General features: G+C 42.4%; 1 protein-coding gene across 5 annotated transcripts in view; it reads right to left on the bottom strand.

Annotated features, from left to right (window-relative positions):
* nphs1 (NPHS1 adhesion molecule, nephrin) overlaps positions 1 to 4,832 on the bottom strand; it is a 71,197-nt gene extending 66,365 nt beyond the window's left edge. For 4 of the 5 annotated variants that reach the window (XM_036006476.1, XM_036006474.1, XM_036006470.1 and 1 more), the window contains exon 1: positions 4,802 to 4,832. The gene's annotated coding sequence lies outside the window, so the exon portion shown is untranslated. Of the gene's footprint in view, positions 1 to 4,597; positions 4,713 to 4,801 lie in introns of those variants that run through there. The other variant, XM_036006472.1, reaches the window with a different exon arrangement.
* Between the last annotated feature and the right edge of the window lie 15,051 nt (positions 4,833 to 19,883).

A 19,883-nucleotide genomic window follows, 5' to 3' on the forward strand; every position in this document is an offset into this window, starting at 1 on the left:
CTGTGAGATGTACTGAGACAAACCGAGTGAGACAGTGGGAGACGTTAGATGGGGAGGGACTAGATGAGTAACCGGTGCAGTGAATAACAGTTGTTAAAAGAGAGAGGTGACAGGGTCTCGATTTAGGACAGTATGTCTGCTGCTACATAAGGTGAATTCTAAAAGTTGTCCGCTTCAGTGTCCTCCACAATGCCACCTTGTTACCACTCAAATCTCCAGGAAGTCATTTTTCAGAGAGTTTGGTGTGTGTTAGTTTGTGTTGGTGTGTGTGAATCATAGCAGATAGGAGTTATTCTTTTATCCTTTGACCCAGATTTAAAAGGGAGAACTGAACAGGGGACATGAAAGACACGGACCTCCCAGCGGAGCCAGGGTCATGTGCAGCCTGAACACAGGCGCACACCGGCACAGCCAGCCGAGCAGAAAACACTATTATGCACACACACACACACACACACACACACAGTCCATGCAGACATTCATAGCGCACATGCTCGCAAAAATGCATGCATGCTCACACACCTTCAAAAAAAATTCAGATGATCAAGGTCACCCAAAACAGAGCATGGAAATTCTGACACACCTGCCTCAGCTCTCACGACAAGCCTGTTCCTCCCCGACTCCACGTACATAGCGTTTTAGTTCCAAAGAGGCAAAACATACAATCACATATGTGTAATCACTGATTGTTATTGGAAAAACAGCTTTTCTCTGCACAAAATCTAACTCATGAATACATCATATTTATGCAAATACTGCCTTCATTCACATGTGCATTCCTGTAAGATTTTAAAGCTCTGCATTGATGACATTTTCCACAGTTATACAAGCAAAGGCAATAGCAGAATGTGAACAAGTTTAGCTGTAAGCATGGCAAAGGTGAAGGAGAATGCTTCTAGTCTTTCCTCTCCTTAGATACAGCCTTATTGTGATATAGCAGCCTGCGATGAGGTTGTCGTGGGTGAAATGTCCTCTCACAAAAGGACAAAGATGAGTATATCTGTGTGTCAAAGGCAGTCTCCAAGACTAAGAGAGAGGGATTATTAAAGCAGACAAGATGCAGCAGACAAACAAGTTAAAGATAACGGTCTGTATGCGTGTGTGTGTGTGTGTGTGTGTGTGTGTGTGTGTGTGTGTGTTTCCCTACCCCAATGAATGACAAAATATAGTGAATAACAGGTGCAAACAGATTTATAGAAAAATTGCAGGAGCAGGATGGACAGATTTACAGTGGGAAATGGGCAAATTTACAGGCAGAAACCTGGATGCACTGGAGACACAATATTGGGCTTCCGCCAGTGTTAAATATGGTCCCTCACCTACAACCAGATGGTTCCTCACTTCTGACCGCCACCGCCACACTTCCATCCCACTCCCTCTCTCAATTTTTGTCTCTCCAACAGTCTCCTACATTTCCCTCACGGAGTGTAATAGCTAAATGCTGTCATTTCAGCAACTCAACGTAGTGCCTCAACCAATTATGCTGTCACAAAGAAAGTCCTGACTCTGGATATGAGTGACAGTCTTTGGCCAGGCTCCTACGACTACTCCCTATGACCACTGAAATCCCTTAAGGTACACTTCTTGTTAGAGGTGACAAGTCAGCTTGGAGAAGAAAGCCATTACCAGAGAAGAAAAGTATCAGGCAGCCTCCTGCTGGTGTAAATTGAAACCAAATACAATGGCTCCAAGCCAAGGAAGTATTCTGGGAAAATCTAATATGGCCATTTCCTGGGCTTGTGGGTAATTCAAAGCTTTCTTTACCTTAAATGAGAAATGTCTTTGGCAAGATTTGTTCTTTCGGAATTGAAAAGCATGTTTTTTGGTCTTTAATGCAATTAAAAAGTATCTATCAAAAAACAATGTCCCATAGACTCCCTGCCAATATTTCTATAACGTCTTATTTTTATTTTCTAACTGACTTTTAGAAATCCCTCGTCACCTACTTAGTAATTGCAGCCCTCCTCTCTTCCTCCTCTCTAGTCACAGTAAAGCCTGGGAGCTCAGCCACATGTTTCAGGGCTGGCCCACAATGCACAAGGACGAGGGGGATGAGGAAACTAGTGGGGGATCAGAGGCATAAAAGTTCCTTTCTTCTTCGTCCTTGCCTCTTTCTTTATGCCAGAACAGAGGGTTGCCACGGCGATGAGGTTGGTCTGTCTCCCACGGCGTGGTCTGGGAAGAGCAGCAGCTTGCTCTGACATTTACTCAGGCTGGAGGAAACAGAGACGATAGAGGAGAGAAACACACATACAGCAAGGGGGGGGGGTGGCGTTAGCAACTGGCGGTTGCAAAGAAAGATAACACCTGTAACTTCAGAGGTTGACATACACATGGAGAATGGGCTGCCATTGCCTTTATCTAAAGCTTTTATCTTCTTCTCCGTGTCCATTCAGCCCCAACTTCTATCCCTGGCCTCCTTTGTTTCATTTGCCCTCATTTAGATCTTGCCAGCTAGTCAGTTAGCCAACACATATTTCCATTCTAATCATGATCACTGCCAAGCCATGCACAGAACCAATGCACAAACACGACCACAAGCTAACAGACACACAAATGCACATCAAAACACAGACATACAAAACTATGGCCACCCTACAGAGAGGCCAAGTACCCACATTGTCAACAAACTCTGAAGTCAAAACTGGAAAGCTTTGGCAGAGATTCTAGGTAACACAGCTCAACTGCTTTAGGTTCACATATCAGCACCGTAAAAGTTCACCAAGGAAAACAGCTACTGAGCAGATTCTATTACATCACTTATCTTTTGGTATGTGTGTGTGCAAGCTTGAGTGCTGGAAAAGCCTGTGACACTTAAGGAACCCACAGCAAGTCAAAAACACTTTTCTATTTTATCAAAAGCTGTTCAAACACGGTCTGTTTCTGATTAAAGGAGACAACAGGCAGCCATATCAGCAAATACAAGCAAGGAAAAAGAGGTAAGAAGGAAATAAACGATGTGATGTGGGTATATAAGATAAGCTTGAGTATAACATACTGGCAGGCTTACAGTAAACATGTCATGCTTTTTCCCCCTAATGGATCAGTTAGCCTACAATCCACAAGAGGCAGAGAAAGAAGAGCATTGCAATATGCCACAATGCAAGTCATGCAACATTTGGCACAATGCTAATAGAAGTGGTAGCATTCCATGAGATACATCCATGTGCCACTTTATGGAACTTCAGTACGAATATGCTAATGCACACTTTTCTCTCTGAAACACACAAGGCTCTCTGTCAGTAGTGAATGAGCTTTGTTTTCCCGAAGACTACAGCTCCAGTGGAAATGTTCACTTTTAGCCTCCTTCTGATTCTTCTGAGTCTAAATAACAGCAACTTCAATGGGATTAGCATTTCCTACATGAACACAGGCGGTATAAAAAGACATTTGTCCCAACATGACAACAAAACTTTTCCTCATCTCAGAGTTCCATCTATCCTTATTTCCTGTAGATCACCCCAGAACAGTGCACTCAGTGGCATTTGGTCTTTGGTGCTCAAAGCATAAACGAGATCTGAAGAACTCAACAGCAACATTTCTTGTAAAATACAAATGTCACAGCTATGATAATGCAGACATCTCAAACTACTTTCTACCAACTGTTTATCTCGATGCAGTAGGAAAAAACTTTAAAGTGCCAACAATTAATATTTTATTTTAAATATTTTGAAATGGAAGTCCCCTTTATCTTTCTCATTCGAAACTGCTTTCAGTGATGTTTTACCCCTAAAGAAATGAAAGACTGAAAAACTCAACCATGATCCTTTAGTATACTATATTGAGACCCTTTTCTTTAGCCTACCTGTTGAAAGCAGTACATGAATAAATATTGGCCTTGCATTGGCAAAACATTTTTTACTCTGGTTTGGTCTGCCAGCTCATGAGAAAGATATCTCAGCAGTTAGCCTTCCATCTGCCCGATTGAGCCAGACGGTTTAGTATAGAAGATCTTTGATTGAACTTTGTGTGGATTTGTAACCAGCGGGGGCAGAAGTGGCAAGCCTGAACCCCACTGTGGCCTCCCTAAAATTAGGTGATTTTTCTTTCATAAACCAAGGCAGCCAGTATTCCTCACTACCCAAAATATATATCACTGTACAGTTCAATAAAAATATTTCATAATTTTCTGTCGCCTAACAGACACTTATTATTCCTTGTTTCTGCAATGACTTTCCTCAAATGAGTGAAACAGTGCCCCTCTGGGCTTTGAACCTATCTGGATGGTCACAGCCGGTATTGCACCCTTAATACGGAATGGAAGAAAGGTGAACGGTGCTGCCACTGTAAAGCCACTACGAAATGGACAGGTCCATGGACGAAAAAAATCCGAAATAACTTGTGGAGCTAAACAACAGAAAGTTAACAACATCCGTTAAATGAAACAACCGGGAGAGTTAGCTTGTTTTCCAATGCTGCCAATGTGGCCCAGCTAAAGACACGTTAGCATCGCTAAAGCAGCGATGGACAGATGAGTAACGTCAATAAGGACTCCTCTTAACAACCAAACTACAGTGCAGTTGGACAGACATGGATACTTCATCTTCATGACAGAAAGGATGATAGATTTAGACATTAAATAACGTGAGTTAAATACTCACTGGCTGCGTCTGAATCCGTCTTCCTCCGTTTATATTTGTTTGCTGTTTTTTTCTCTGATTGTCAACGTTACATGTGTCTACGTTGGCTATGTGCGTATTTTAACTCCTTGCTTGTCACGTTGAGGTTAACGTTGGAGGTTATATTCAGGGTTCAAAATTTACTTTTTTGAACCCTGGTTATATTACATACTGTAGCCTACCTTGTTTGCCTGGACTCTGAAGCTGTCATAGCCATGGCTGTATTAAGACAGGTCATAGCTGCTATCCACACAGACAGTCAGTCGGCACCATGGGGTCGGGAGAGCCTGCAGCGCTTTAAAAGTGATTTGTAATTTCCTCAACTTTGCATCTCACCTGTTGTCTGATTTGTGAATGTGCCTGCGCAGAAGGTCCGCTAGTTGGTTGTGAAAATTCCTTCAATCTTGTTTCGAAGCTTTGCTGTAACTAGCATACTGTAGGCCTTTGGTATGGTCAAAGAACTTTGGTACGGTACACATGTAGGATGTGTAGGTGTATGTCATGTATTTGATACATGCATTGTTTTCTTTGGATGAAAACATAACTCATTAAAACATTATTGGTAAAATTACACATGTTCCCACTTTGCAACTTATTGTTTCTTAGATGACTTGTTGGACATGGCTTCTGAATCATGAACATGTGTTAGTTAGTTCAGTTATTTTGAGTGGCCCTCTAAAATAACACCTAATCAGATTGTGCCAGAGCTACCACTGAAAACAGGTTTTGCTATACTTACTTATAATTATGTATTTATCTATTTTGAATTTAAAGGGCATGGCCTAGCTTAGCTCAAATCGTGTGTATTTGGGATAACCCATTGTGCCTTAACCTTTTATTACATATAAAAAACTAAACTTATTTTTTTTCACAATATGCTCCTGACATACAATGGAAGATAAAAGCAATAAACATCAAAACCATTCATATATGGTTAAATGCAGTTGTGACACAACAGATCTGTACAAAATAGCACAAATCATAAACTGAACTGTAACTTTAATTTAGATGTGAAGTAATTTTTCCACTTTTGTCCTGATGCTACTCTCGTCATTTGTAGACTCCCTACGATGAACACATGCTGACTTGGTCATAGCTTCATTTGTACACTCTGTCTCTTCTGTACAGTGATATGGGAATAAAGACAGACCAAACGATGCTTTGTAGCGGATTTATCCATCTTTGTGTATGATCTTATCACTTGCCAAAGGCACTTTGCTACAAAACAATGGGGGTCTTGAACTTGTGTCCTATCTACCCCTCATTCTCAGGGGTCAGTCATTCTGCTGAGGCTGAACTCAGGGATGAAAGCAACATGAGCAATATGAGCCTGGAGGGGGATCTTCTCACCCAGAGACGAGTGATTACTTCGCTGGGACTAAGTTATGCTAATGCATTCATCTCCAAAAGCACCGTGATTATTTAGAGTTCCTCACCAACTGTTTTAGATTTTGCTCGCTTGCTATTTTATGCAAAGTTTCTTTTTTTCCCCAGTACTCTGATGGCACAGCGCTTGCTGAGTTGAGGGAGATAAGAGGGGAGAAAATTCTGGAGATTGTTGAATTCTTTGCCCTTATTTTAATGTGCCCTTGATGTGTGAATGAATGAATCAATGTCTGTTGTTTTTCTCCTGTATTTTAAGTATTGCATGTTGCAATTTTACAAAATGACAGGAGTGGAATAGAGTAGATGATATTGCATACAGTGTATCATTTCCGTTACTTCTCTGACCCTCTAAATTGCCCTATGTTTTATTTAAAAGGTTCCAACACTTTCACTTTAATCCATACACACTTTATGTATTTCCTTCCTTCTTCTACCTGAGAACTGAACCCCCTGTTGTCCCATTTGGCCAGTTTTGATGCCATATTCCACCTGGTGCTCTGCATGTCGTTTGCAGTGAGGCATCATTCTGGCCTGGCTGCAGTGTTCCTGTGAAGCAGCATCAGGGGATATCAGCATAATGCCAGAGTGAATATGTTAGAGCATATTCCCTATAATCCTGAGCACAATGTAATCAGAGGCTTCCTACCTCTGTGATCTCACAAACACATGCCATTGGGCTGCTGATATATGCAAAGGTATGTGGGAGGGGTCACGAGTTGGGAGGAAGAGGAAGTGGTGGTACCCGGGGCCTAAAGAATTGAAGGACTTTTGAAGGGGGCAGCAAAAAAGATGAAGAAAGCTAATCACAGAAGAGAAGAGGAAATAATGCTGTATCAGATGCAGCAGAAATACATGTTTCTGGAGTTAGGAGGAGGTAATGGTCACGAAAGCAGAAGGGGAAATAGAAGAAGTTGCAGAGAGATTTAAAAGGATTCTAAAGGCCTGCAGGGATTTGCAGAGAATTTGGAGGAGATTTCTGGAAATGAGAGCACTGCCCAGATGCGCTGCAGAAAGCAGCATCTGCAGCATTAATTACAATAGCCCCCCTCCCTCACCCCTGCCGTACCCTGCCACCTGTTTCCTTTCAATGGCCCCACTATACGTGAGTGAAATCCAGGAATCCACATTCAGCACAATGGCTGATGCAATCACATACAACCTGCATCCCCCTCCCACCCCTCTATCTCCACTCATTCACCCACACACACACACACACACACACACCACAAACGATTCCCTGCGGGTATCTTGATGTCTTATCTATTAGGAAGTGAAAGTGAGAAAGAGAGCAAATAAAAGCTCTCTGTCACCTAAGATGCCTTGTCCATACGGTTTGTTTCTTCCTTGCTGCTGAATTGATTTGGTGAGTCAACCGCTTCGCTGATGGAGAGATTGTCGGCCCAAAGAGGACAGAAGCGAGAGTGCTCTGTTTGCGGCGTGACGTACACATTGCCATGTCAGGGCTATGTTGTGCCAGCGTTTGTGGTCGCTACATATTACCGCTATCTGGATCCCAAGATTACATCTTCTGCTCAGCTAGGATTGTTTTCATGCTTCTCTCATGGAGGGATGGTGAAATTGTATCACAGATTAGGCACAACCTATTTCACAGCTTTCCGGCCAGCGTAAAATGTGGGTCGATCTTTACCTTCTAAGGTCTTGAGATGAGAGGGGACAGGATAGTGTTCATAAAAGTAACAGAGATTGTAATGCTTTATGTCAAATGTATCTGCAAAGAGGATTTGTGGTGAACAGGCATGAGATCAACTCTCAGTGTAGACTTCCCTAATAAAACCAAGTGGTAAAGATCTGGGCTTATCTGAATGGAGGGAAGGGGGGGGGATGCAAAAGCAGTACAAGCCTCTTATAATTGAAGATCTCTTGCAAAGAGAGAGCATGCTCTTCTGACAGACCACACCTCCCTGCTTAACCTGCAGGCTGTCAGCTCTCTTGCTTGCCCCTTCTGGCCCAAATACTGCTGGGCTTTTCCAAGTGATCAATTAAATAATTTAGTGGCATTTCAGAAATTCGCTGGTTAGACGTTGGATCAATGGTATGGATTCCAGAAGTCAGAGTTGCATCTGATACGTGGCTGTCCGATGAGCACCATTTAGAAACGGCAGCAACATCAGTGTTGTACTCCTGAAGGAGTCTTTCTCTGTATCTCTTTTACTCATACACACACGTACACATGGGTTGAAGAGCTCAAGCAAGAGAAAAATATATAGAGTAAGATCAGCAAGAGGGGAGGGAATTTAAGAGTAAGCTGCAGTGAAAATAATATCAGCTGTTACAGCACTAATGAACACCAACACGGCGGCCGAATAGAGATAGAAAACTACATTTCCTTTTTTTCCGCTTGACCTCCTGCTGAAATTCAGAGGCTTTAATTCTCCCGGTGATGTTGGGATCCAAACAGCTACAGTGAATAAACAAGATTACCCATTTGGACATGCCAGTAAATCTTATCATATTGGAGCAGGGAGAGAAGCTGGGAAACAGGATCAAAGCAATAAGGTTGACAGAGGCCAAGATGTAGGCAGCCATGGTTGCTGAACACAATTCCTACCTCAAACAAATCTTCCTGTTTTCTTTTGTGACTTATTGTAAATTGTGTTCTTCGGTTGCGGAGACATAGTGATGTTTCATATGTTTTGGCAGCAAAAAATTATCACTCTTCATAGGCGTGAAGCATGTACTGTATCAAATATTACTCCCTGTCAGATATTAATCACCACTGGATTTGCAGGAATGTCATTTTTCTTTCTTCCTCTCTCTCATTTCATTTCATACTGAAAACATAAAATCTCAGCAAAATGAAATTCCAAAGGTTGCTGGTAGGAAACCATGTCTTCTGAGAAAACTACCATTGTACTTGATGATGCGCTCATCAGTTTGAATCAGATTTGGTGAAGATAAAAGGGGGAAGTCTTACTGGATCTCTATATGCTCAGATTGTACCCTATAATTGTCTTTTTCAATGTAAAGCGATACAGTGCAAAAGCCTATTGTTGTTAAGCGGCCTTGTGCCAGATTTGGTTCTTAGCATGAGGCTAACAAGCTGTGCAGCGTGCATTAAGGCTGGGCGCAATGAAGGTCGGGGGAAGTCGGAGACGGCAGAATGCACCAGGCTCCACCAGACTCAGAGTCAGCCGGTGGAGCTGTGCCACAGACCGGTTAGTCAGGGAGTGATTTTTGAATCCATCATGAACGTCATGCATCATCACGATGAATTCTTGTGACTGAGATCATCAGAGGCAGTTTTTATGGGACCATAACCTGTAAATAAGATGATTACAACAGCAAACATAATGTGGGCTGGGGGGGCTGGGCAAGAAACATCACTGTGCTAAGCATACATGACAACAACAGCGATAAAGGATTTGGGGCTTATGAGAGCAGAAAGATGTGGGACTTGTTACCACAATATATCTGACATGTACATGCAAAAAAAAAAGATTATGAGAGTAAAAATGTCTGCAGCACCCCTCCACACATGTGGCCTCACTTAAAATAGGGATGACAAAAAGAGGGGAAAAGAGAGATTTTTTTCGTTCTCTGTCTCTGAGGAGACGCTGATCTTCTCAAATCCCTGTGTATCTCATGTTAAATCCGTGTAATGTGGATTAAGACCTGTTGAAACACACACACACACACACACACACACACACACACACACACACACACACATATATATATATATATATATATATATAAATATATATATATATCTCACAGGAACAGATTGGGGCAGACTTCTTTGCCAAATCCTTACTTGTTTGCCCTGAAAAAAGACATAACTGATACAGATGGGTTATTGAGGACAATATGACAAGATATACAATCAGATGATATCAATTTGGCTTATTGTTTATATATTGTGGTAACTATCTCTTTAACATCTGTGGGTGTTTTGTCCATTTCGGGTTACTGACATTTCTCCATTAGTGCATGTATAGGTACTGAGCATGTGTGTGTAATTCAGGCCTCTGTGTAATGTGTGTAATAACAACAGAGTGAAAACATTGTAATTTCCCCTTGTGGGATTAATAAAGTATAAATCATTATTATTATTATTATTATTATTATTATTATTATTATTATTATTATTATTAATGGATTGTTTTTGGCAATATTGGATTTGTATATGATTTTCTTCATGCCAATGGCAAACATTCCTGTTTGGTTATTTTTATTATTAACTATTTCTTAATTTTCCATAAAATTGATTATACCAATTACACAGTGATATTGGAATTCATTCATATTGCCCACGCCTAATGTACTGCAAATGAAGTTAAAGAAACAGCAGACTGTGAATCATAGACTCGAAAATGTATTAACATGCGGATATGCAAGATGTGTCCACACACACACACACACACACACACACACACACACACACACACACACACACTCTACGATGCCACTTAATCCCTGTTCTGTGCAGCCTGCATCCCCCACTGTCCATTAGGGCAAGCGTTTTTTCCCAACATTCCACCAAATCCTCTTCTTTTTAGCTCAACACTAAAAAAAGATGCAGTTACTCCATGATTCACTGAGTCTCACTATCAAACAACCATTTCTTCCCTTTTTAAAATGTATTTCCTAGCCAGAAAAATGAATAAATAACCAGCTAGCCCTTCCTTACCACATGTCTTGAACTCCTGCTACATGTTGAAGTTCTGCAATGTCCCCAACCTGTGATGTTTTTATCCCACAAATAAATAGCAGCCAGGTGAAAATGGGGTTTTCTCCTGACTCCACCAGGAGACTGGGCTCAACCCACCAAAAGAGCGAGCAGCTGTCGGCTGCAGGTGAGCATAAGGCTGGAGAGCCGGTAGAGTAATGAATACACCACATTGGAGTGACTTAGACTTTCTTAGACCTGCTCGGCATATTTGTATAGAAATCTCAATTGTGCTGGTAATTCTTAGTCAGTTCCCTGCCCCCACATACCCCTCACCCACCTCGCTCCGTGTCTGATACCTTTTGATGCCCGTAGGAGTAGAAGTATGATTGAAATAGACAGGGTGAGACAGGCAAGAAGATAGAAATAGATGGAAAGACAGTGAGAGAGAAAGATTGAGTATGTTTGTGTGGGTATCATGCATTTGATTGTGCATGAGAGACAAAGCACTCCTTGTCTGTCTCGCACAGTCATGACCCTCATTACATATCAGTGTTATGCATGTACAGCAAGATACTATGGGCCCTATCTTGCACCCTGTGAACCGCTCCTGGCGTGCGCCCATGGATGTATTAAGAGCGTACGCCTAGCAAATCCGCCATTATAATAGCAATCCGCCATGGAACAAGCGCGCCTGCTTTTAAAGGGAATGTGAGATAACGCTCTGATTGGTTTATTGCACGTTACGCCCAAACCACACCTATGAGTAATGTAGCTACTTCAGACCAACCCATTTTAGATTTGCGTCGGGCGCAAGAGTCATTTATCCCGCCGGTATAATAGCAACAACGCCCAAGATCCGCCCACAATGCTACTTGCGTTTGGTGTTTGATACTTGCGTTTCAGATCGTTAAAAAAGGGCCCCTTGAGTGTGAGTGTGTTTATAGATATAAGTGTGTGCAGGGGGGCGAATAAATTGAGCTGTTTTGATACAACCACTGATCTGGTCTTGGCAGGGAGAATGACCATGCTTATTGAATGGCTGTCTGAGTACTCTAATGAGGTAATATTACCACACCAAATGATGAAAAATTCATGTTACAAGTTGGTGTTGGTGTAGACAGCTCTCAGGAATTTCATTTGCTGTTTGATATTCCTACTTGCCAGCTCAGCAGGCACTATCGTATGATTGGAACAGAAAAAAAAGACAGTTAGGGCTGAAAGCCCAAGCTATTACCGTGAATAGCCTGTAGACAGCAACACAAGAGGAAAAGTGTGTTTGTGCATGTGCCTCTGTGCTCTGTGTACGAGCGCATGTACTGTATCTGTATGTGTGTGCTTGTTTGTGTATCTGTGGGCAGCGCAGGTGAAGGCATGCATATTGAATGCTAAGTGATCATCTTGTCCATCTCATTGGCATTGGAGAGCTTGTACAGCTCTGATAAGTGCATTTATGGAAAAGTCAGCACAGCTTTATCTCGTCATTGCAGGTTAGATCACAGATAAAAGGATTGGACTCCAAAAAGTAAAAAAAAAAAAATATCAAGCCTGAGATAAGACACCAGCTTCTCAGCTATATCAGCTTGCTTCAGACTCACACTGCATCGTGACTGCTCATCAGTAAGGCCCCTATCACTAACCCAGGGCTCAGTATGTGGCCTTAAGACTGCCGAGGACGGTTCAGATAACCTTTTCCTGGAAAAGCCACTGATATTAGATTGTGCTGCTTATAGTTGTCTTGGGCTAATTTTTGAAGTCCCCCCCCCTTCTAGGCTACTGTGGAGCAATCATCCTGGGTAAAATTTTACTGGTATGTAAATTCAGACAGCTATAGCTTAAAAGCATTTAATCCCACTTTACTGTTTCTATACACCCAGGTCTCTCTTTTCCTTCTTCGCTATTGTCTGCATCTGTTTTCTTCTGTATCTCGTGTTATACATTCCTTCCTCTGATCCACCTCAACACATTCCTCTGAAAACCTTTTTTCTCCCTTTCTAATATCCCCATTGCTTTCTATGCCCGCAAACCTTTCTGTCCCTCCTTCTCTCTATATGTGTCAAAGGCTCCAGCAGTGGACCCTTAGGGCGATGGTGATGGAATGCATTTGTAGGGCCAGCAGCTTTCTCTCTCCAACCTGCATGCAAAATCATCCCAATGGGGAATCACTGGCTCCTGTTTACAACACCGAGGGGGTTGCAAGTGCCATGGTAACACCATTGCTCTCCCTAAAACCCTTGGCAAATAGGTCTGCACAATCACCCCCAGTTAAAACGTTTTACTGTTGGATAAAGAAGAAAAGCTGAGTAGGAAAAAAGGAAGAAATTGGCACAAGTGTACTGGAGCACATCCAGGCACAGTTGAAGTCTGTTTTTTAATTCCTGTTTCATGTTTCTTGACTTAGAAATTAAATTTATGAACGTGACAGAATGAAAGCTGCCTCTATAGTTGCAGAAACACATACTGTACACATAAATCCTGCTGGAATCAAGTCATACACTGTACACACAGACTCCCAAAAAAGTACAGTCAACAGTGCAAAAGGCACAACAAAGGGCTCGCAACAGAAAATGAAGAATACACATATGCACATATGCGTGCAAACGTGCATAAAAACTTTCTCACACACACACTGAAAACTGTCAGGAACTGCTGTTTTTTCTCCCTAGCAGAGTGCTCAAGAGATTAAGCTCAGGGTAATTCATATATATTTTTGGTGAGACTAAATGCTTTACCCAGGTTTCCATTTAAAAAAACAATTTATTGATTTCCACTGTGGAATATTTTTGCAGAGTGACCCTGGCAGTTAAATATTCATAAGCCATTAAAAATAAAAGATGCACATTTTGTACGTTTGACCCGTTGTTATGTACAGCACAGTCTATAATCTGTTCAATACGGTACACTGTCCCACTCAGAGGTGAAGCGAGCGCTCTTTTGCAAACAGAAAAACACCATTAGTTTCCCACATGTTCAGCGTTGATTAGAACTGGATGAAAGAGACTGCAATCTCCTCATTTGGCAGATAGAGAGGCCCACAAATATCTTCATAACATTATGCTGTTGCTGTTGTCGTTCCAAAAATGCAGTTTTTCTCTTCAGATTTAGAAAATTGCTTTCCATTATACCATTTAGATAAGATAACCGGAGAGGAATAAAAATGAAACTTAGGAAAGCCATAAAACCTGTAATTAAAATGTGGATACGTTTGAGAAAATAGTTAGTGTATTCTTGGGTATCCCTTTATGGAGAGTGAGGGAGATGAAGGAGAAGATGCTAGGATGTAGAAAGCAGGTGAAACAGGAGTAGAGAGGTGAGCTTTATCCCCTTGGATAAAAAGGAGAAAGGAACTATCCAGCTCCTCTTTATCCATAATGAGCATTACCTTGGTATTTTACTAAACTGCTACTCCATCTGAAGGTGTCAGAGAAAAGGTCCAATCTTGTTTTTCTCTCCTCTGCTCAATACTGTCTTATTTAGTTCTTCAATAAACTTTTTTCGCATGTCTGACGTTGCAGGATTGGGACTCACTGGCTCAGTGTGAGTCCCCCCCATCTTGAGAAATTATGCATTGGCTGCGATGCTCCCTGCTGAATCCCTGCTGTGGCTGAGCGGTGTTCTGGGATGCAACCCAAGTCTAATCATCCAATACAAGTTTAAAAGTATCCATGGGTAGAGGGACCACCATGAGGGGGCCCTGCAGAGATGCTCTGCAGAGGGAGTAGGCAGCTCTATCCAACTGCCCGCACTCACATGAAGCAGGGCAGGTAATAAAAGGAAGAGACACAGATGAGTGATCTTCCTGCAGGACTCACCGGTCTTGATTAGTGCTTGTGGGCTTCAGTTCTGATTGCGAGTGTGCCATTATTTCTGCAGTCATTAAATCGCTCACTCCACATTACATTCACTATTCGACCATTTGGGTAGGGATCATTTTGTGTGGCCACTTATGCATCCTGTGTCACCATGCAAATATGTGTTAGCATAACCAGGAAACTAATGTGTATCTTCTGTGAATATACCATCACATCACCATTGAACATATACAGTATATCAGTATCTGTAGGGCTAATTTATGTATTCACTTAGACATCTAATGGAATGGTTTTATTATCCTGCCTCTAGTTGGTATTGTAGCTGTTGAGCATGAGTGTAGTGGGGATGGGCCCAGATCAATATGCATGAGTTTTACTGAGTCATGAGTGTGAGCATGTGATACAATAAGTGAGAGGCATCATTTACTGACGTACTGTATAAAAAACCACAAAGCAACCGAAGGAAGAAAGAATTCAAACTAACACCCTCAATATCTTTCGTAGCTCTTTGCCATATAAATAACACTAGCCTCCGCTCTCTGACTGCAGCACAGTAAGACAAGAAGCAGAGAACCCCCTTCCCCAGTGCTATCTCCTATCCCTTTATCCTCATGTCATTTACTCCTGATCCCTGATTTCTTTTGTAAGCCGACTTCAGCTGGATAACCGTGTAAATGCTTTGAGATTCAATGAGGTTATCACTCCTGAATATGCTTAAATACATGCAAGGCTGTGGATAACATGGAGGTGTTTACAATAAAATGCAAAAACACACGGACAGATAAACAATGAAGCTATAGGGCAGATGACAGATGACTGACATGTTTTCAGCCCATCACTCAAAAACAGCGATGAGCTGCAAACCACTAGTGCATGTTATTCTACCCAATAATATAGTAATGAACTGCATGTCTTTCACTTGTGATGCTGGTTTGTGTTTGACACTGTCCTGAAAGACTTCCAGCTAGAGATACTAATAAAGCAATACAACCCATTTCTGTTTCCCTCTGCTCACTGCTCACTTATAAACTGAGCAGCAAACACAAAGTCTCAAGGCTGAAGGATGTTTCTGCATCAAGGTGTTGAGGTACCATGATGTGATGTGCACCTCTTCAGAAATGTAATTACAGTACACATCAGGGCCACGGGGTGTGTAGAGGCCGAAATAATTGCCATTGACCCTCTTGAGCTGCTTTGTGTTGTCCCCCCACACGTTTCCAGGGCTAGTAGGGTTAGTTGACAAGAGACAAGATGCGGCAGGTTGAAGAAAGGCTAAGTCATTTTGTCTTTTGCAGTAAGGCTAGACAAATTCCTATTCTGTTATCTAGCAAAGCTATTTCCAGCTCACACATTCTCCTTGCTGCATTAGTCGTTTTCTATCAATACGTGAGTGAGAGACTGTAAAATCAGTCAATAGAAGCATAATTCAGCATTTAGGTTGTTGTTGTTAGGGGTGCATCTGCTCAGTTGGCAGTGGGCATTTCACTTTACAAGTTATTTGACTCTTTTAGTGACTTGACATATGGAGCTGTTCTAGGGAGAACTAACAGAAAGTTAATCTGCCCCTGATTCCCATTGCTTGGCCAAACTCCCCCTTTTAATAAACTAGGTCACAACTGAGCAGAGCCAATCTAGAGGAAGAAAAGGCCCCACCAACTGAAAATAAAAAGTGTGCTACAAAAAGGGGAAAAACAAAAACAACAACATTATGGGATCAGAATTGGATCTGAATTTGGATCATTCACAACTGTATTCTTGCACTGCGATGCAGAGGGGTGGAACCTGCTCGCAGGCCAAGAACAGCATTGTCTTTGGACTAGACAATAAAAGAAGAAAGCCCTGCATAGCCTACAAACGCAAGTCAGAACGCAGCCTTACACATGAACACCAAGCTGGTGTAATCGTCTATAGACATAAGCTGCAGGATGTAATGGAGAAAGTGCTGACAGCAGTGCAAAGGACGAAACACAGACACAATTGAAGGAGGGTGAAAATGGCAGCAGATGGTACTTTTATTGTGGTTTGTGAAGCATTGAGAAGCTTGTGTTTAGTTTTCTTGGGTCATTTTTCCTGTTGAAAATATGGTGGACACATTCCCTCTGTCATCTCTGATAACACAATAGTTAGGATTGTGTCTTGCAGACTGCTGGCCACCTTTCTTCCCAGCTTCTATCCTTCCCTCTCCTCTCCCGGGTCTTTCCTGCACTTTGTCATGGCAACCCTGCAGGCATGCTGTCTCTCCTCCTGAGTTCAAAGATTCTGCAGCACCTTGGATGTGCATCTTGTGGGAAAGAAGACGAAAAGAGAGCCTAACAGCAAGAGAAAAAGATAGTGTAGGAGAGGCGAAAGATGGGATAGATGGAGGTAAAAATTAGTTGTGTTTTCATGTTCACAGCCTGTCCTTTTGATGTACACACCAAAACAACCTGAGGCCCACAGCAGCCAATCCCAGTGGCTAACATGACAGTCGGCTTGGCAGCCACTCAGCACGCTCAAGATGCCACTCCGCCTCTATTCCCGCCCTGTCCTGCCGTGCTCACTACCATCCCCTCCCTATCCTCTACCTTCATGGCGCCCCCCACTTCCCACTACCCAGCCCCCCCTCTCACATGCCAAAGCACATTTGGCACCCCAGGACCAAGCCTTTCATTTCTGCCAGCCAGTCTCACTATGATGCCAATGGTTTTGGAAACAAACTCCATGAAACTGGCACCCCGAACGCTACAGAAAATAATGCCCACTTACACTCAACTTTCTAAATAAAAACAATAGCTGGGGAGATCTCCATTGGACTGATCCAAAAAATAAGAAATGAGAAAAGGAGGAACAATGTAGGGTGCAGACCAACATACAGCAGTATTGTATTAGCACAGCTGCGCACAAACACACATACGAACACACTGCACATTATTCATTTTCATTACAGAATTCATAACAATGATAAGGCCGGCGCCAAATAAAAAATAATTACAACAAAGGAAAGAATACTAATTACGATATGGATAATCATTATATGCATACATGGCCAGCAGTGTTGTGATCATCACTGTTATTGTTTTTTATTGTCTTTCATCTCTGTTAAGAGGCGATGAAAATCAATGGCAGGCTCTCCCTGCGGCTTGGCAACCGACTGCAACCTATTGAAGAGGATGGAGATGGCTCTCTGTTATAGCTCTCTCCTTCAGCGCGCAGCCGCGCACACACACACACACACACACACACACACACACACACACACACACACACACACTCACATACTGTACACACACACAGACACACAAACTTCTCTCACCACTGGCTGCTGCGGAGGGAGATTGCTATCGGGGTGAGGCAGGGTTTTAATTGATCTTGGTCACAGTTTAATGTGAGGCAAGGATTAGCTGTTATCGGTGGAAGGGAAAAGGGAGAGGGAAGGGTTTGGGGAGGAGATATCACAGTCCCTGACGTTAAAACCCGCCGCCCTTGATGACAGGAATTCTGTGATGTGACCCACAAAGATGTGAGAGTGCTGCTGGGAAAGTGCTTGTGGAGATCTGGGCAGCGGAGAGACGGGCGACATCAAGCTGAACTTAATCCCAATTTCCCTGTGATGTTTTGGGCCAGATCCTGGCTATTTCTAGCCCTATGTGGATAGAGGGATAAATCTGGTGCCAGAGTTTGGCCTGTGCTATTTAAATCCACAACTTGTTATTAAGCTTTATTAGAGCATACAAGACATGAAAGTGAGACACTTTTGATTATTGGCAGGTGAATCACCAGAGAGTGAAAGGGCATAAAAGAATGTCCTATGGGATTCCCTTTGCATCATACTCATGCACTACTGTCTTCCAGAGTCTGACTTTGTGCAGTCTTTGCAATTCCCCAAGGTTCAATAAAACAGGAGATAAATAAGGTATAGGGCAGACAGGGTCAACATTAATCACTAAATTACACAAGTTCAAAACATTTCTGTGTGTCCTGTGGCCGCCACACATCTGTGGGGACAGATATAGCTTTTTTTTGGAGCCACAGATTTCAAAGAGTGCTTTTGCTGTAGCTTAAATGCCAGGGCAACATGAAAAAAAGCACTAGAGTGTGCCAGTTGGTGAAGCTTCAAACTGAATGAGGGAGAAAACCGTCACAGCTCAATAGGGATGTCTGCTTCGTTGTTTCTCTGTACACAGAGTTTTGTTTTGGGTTTTTTTTTAACAAAGAGAACATTGTGAAATTCCTAATCAGACAAAAATAAACAGGGCACTTTGGAACAGAGACTGTAAACAACACAAAGAGTAACACAAGCTACATTGCTCCTGGTGAAGCAGCTTTAACTCTCCCATCCCATGACTTTGTACATGGCACGGAGCTTTGCTTGGTTTTGCTCAACTGTATTTCATTGATAGTGGAGGCTGGTAGCTTGAGGGGTGTAGGCAAGCAAAACAAATCATCCCAGCCATGAATCTGTTGCTTCTTCTGCTTCTCTTTTCTCCTCTTGGACAGTTTTCTCATTCAGCACTCTCCACTGACAGTAGACTATAGTTCAAGAGCCTCTTAACAGTCTCCCTCACCCCTTAACAGTCTCCCTCACCCCACTCCACCCCTAGCCGCCTGCTTTTCTCAGAGTTCCCAAGACAACGCTTAACCCAGAGGATGGGTGAAAAATCAGAGGCAGCGGAATGTTCAATTTCTCCACAGAGGATCCAGTAAATGAGATGGGATTTGATTTGAATGTGTTGTGTTGCATTAGATGCATTTGTAACTTTGTTGTGTCAATTGGTCAATACGGTGCGTAGTAATAGCATCCTCAGCGAGACAGACCGAGAAACAGAATAGTATCAGCAATCAAGTCCTTTTCTTACACTGAACTCCTGATTTATGATGCATAACACACTAAACCATGATTGGCATACTATTGATTTTCATATTGTATAAGCTAATTAAATTAGGAATGTTTTATAACCTCCAGTACGAAGCATTACACTGTATAGTCTAACAAACACACAAACACACACACACACACACCTTTATGAGCACCAAACGTCTCTCTGCCCCAACTCATTCAGGTCCATAAAAACATATTTATGAGAGCATCAGGCCATTGAGCCACAGCAATGTTTGCCATTTTCTCTGCGCTCTATGATTCCATCCAAGCGTCAAGATTGATTCTGAGAGCTCCTACTGTGTCACCCTCCATAAGGAATATGTATAATTCAACAGCCTGTTATTTTCTTTTTTTTTCTTTTTTTTTTTATAAACATACACTCATACTATTACCAGGCCTCAGCGAAGAAGCCATCCAAGGAAAAAAGAGGATTGTCTGCTTGGGGGACAGAGCGGAGGGGTGTGGGGGAGTTGCTGGTGTTGGTGGATTGGTGCAGCTTTTTATTCCCCTCAATGCCCAGAGTGCTGCGAACACAATTCCCATGTTGTTCCTCATGCAGGCACACTAACAGAATGTCT

This window comes from Sander lucioperca, chromosome 10 (assembly GCF_008315115.2).
Source record: "Sander lucioperca isolate FBNREF2018 chromosome 10, SLUC_FBN_1.2, whole genome shotgun sequence".
NCBI lineage: Eukaryota > Metazoa > Chordata > Actinopteri > Perciformes > Percidae > Sander > Sander lucioperca.